This window comes from Mandrillus leucophaeus, unplaced genomic scaffold (assembly GCF_000951045.1).
Source record: "Mandrillus leucophaeus isolate KB7577 unplaced genomic scaffold, Mleu.le_1.0 Scaffold420, whole genome shotgun sequence".
NCBI lineage: Eukaryota > Metazoa > Chordata > Mammalia > Primates > Cercopithecidae > Mandrillus > Mandrillus leucophaeus.
This window is the reverse complement of record NW_012104477.1, coordinates 105954-108244: the sequence shown is the minus strand read 5'-3', so window position 1 is coordinate 108244 and position 2291 is coordinate 105954.

Here is a 2291-nt window from a genome sequence, read left to right as displayed (position 1 = left end):
GTATTTTTAGTAGAGATGGAGTTTCACCATGTTTGCCAGGCTGGTCTTGAACTCCTGACCTCAAGTGAGCTGCCCACCTCAGCCTCCTAAAGTGCTGGGATTACAGGTGTGAGCAACTGCTGCGCCCAGTTGATTGTTGACTAATGTTTGATAATAGTCATTAATAGCTCCCTGTTGGTGTCTAAAGGTGAAAGTGCTTCTACTGATTTATATAGTATATACACACATATGAAGTCTTTCTTGATTCCACAAGAAATTTAAAGCAGCTATAGGAACTATACAATAAAACAAAAACTAAGAAATCAGTATCAAATTAATTTACATTTTTTTCTTTTTTTAGACAAGGTCTTGTTCTGTCACCCAGGCTGGAGTACAGTGGTGTAGTTGTGGCTCACTGCAGCCTCGAACTCCCGGGCTCATCAGATCATCCCACCTCAGCCTTCTGAGTAGCTGAGACTACAGGCACATGCCACCATGCCCTGCGGATTTTCGTATTTTTTGGAGACAGGGTTTCACCATGTTGCCCAGGCTGGTCTTCAACTCCTGGGCTCAAGCAGTCCTCCTGCCTCAGCCCCCAAAGTGCTGGGATTATAGGCATGAGCCACCACTCCTGGCCAATTTACAAATTAAGACTAGAACTGGACCAATGGGAAAGATTAGAAGGTAGATATGCAGCCCCTGAGGACTTGCATGACTAGTGGAGGCTGACTCATTTGGTCAGAGAGTCATGGTTTACCCTCATAATCTGTTATTCTTGCTCTGTTGATAGCTTGCTTTCTGGTCATCTACTCCTGAACATGATTAATGTCCCATTATTTTATTATTTTCCCTTTTTCTTTAGCATCTTCCCTTGAATGTATACAATTATTATCAGTTGAGTTAGGATGAGGGCAAGGGGAGTCTTCTGTGGGTTTTGGCTTTTTAAAAAGCTCATTTGTACATCAAAACTTCATTTTAGGAAATTCTTGCAGAGATTAAAAGACTGAAAAATTGATACAGTTTCTACAGGGAACATTCTAGTAAGTAAAACTGCTCTACATGTCCCCAAGTAGCTGAAAATTTGTTCTGGGTAGAGGGGAGGGAGGAAAAGGTAAAAAAAAAAAAAAACCTTAGCTGTTACAAGAGTTTGACTCTCCAAAGCTCAACCTTGCCTGACAAAATTTTAACTCTCATATATATATATGTATATGTGTATATATGTATATATATGTATAGATGTGTATATGTATATATATTTTTTAAGAGACGGAGTCTTGCTCTGTCGCCCAGGCTGCAGTGCGGCGGCTCAAGCTTCGCTCACCGCAGCCTCTGCCTCCCAGGTTCAAGCAATTCTCCTGCCTCAGCCTCCGGAGTAGCTGGGACTACAGGTGCTGGCTGCCACACCCAGCTAATTTCTTTTACATTTTAGTAGAGATGGGGTTTCACCATTTTGCCCAGGTGGGTCTCAAACTCCTAAGCTCAGACAATTCCCCCGCCTTGGCCTCCCAAAGTGCTAGGGTTACAACCGTGAGCCACCGCGCCCAGCCAACTCCTTAATATTTAATTTCATGATGGGGAGTGCAAAACAATTGGGGGAACATATCTACAAAGACTCCTGAGGGAGTGATAATGAAAACTGAGAAACACTGCTCTATATTTTATAAAAATTTGTCAATATGTATTACTGTATTAGGGTTCTCTAGAGGAACAGAACTAATAGGATAGCTATATATATAAAGGGGGTGTTTATTGAGGAGTATTGACTGACACGATCACAAGGTGAAGTCCCACAATAGGCCGTCTGCAAGCTGAGGAGCAAGGAGGCCAGTCGGAGTTCCAGAGCTGAAGAACTAGGAGTCCAGTGTTTGAGGGCAGGAAGCATCCAGCACAGGAGAAAGATGAAGGCTGGAAGACTTAGCCAGTCTAGTCCTTAAAGGTTCCTCTGCCTGTTTTTATCCTAACGTGCTGGCAGCTGACTAGATGGTGCTCACCTGTGAAGAGGGTAGGTTTGCCTCTTCCAACCCACTGACTCAAATGTTAATTTCCTGTGGCAACACCCTCACAGACACACCCAGGATCAACACTTTGCATCCTTCAATCCAATCAAGTTGACACTCAATATTAACCATCAAAATTACGTATTATGATTCACAAATGAGTTAGAAAACAATTAGGTAAAATGTGGTGGGAGAAGTAGAAACTTTGGTTTACTCCAGACTGGTTTTGGATTCTGCATTTGTATTTTTATTTTTGAGACGGAGTCTCACTCCGTCACCCAGGCTGGAGTGCAGTGGCATGATCTCAGCTCACTG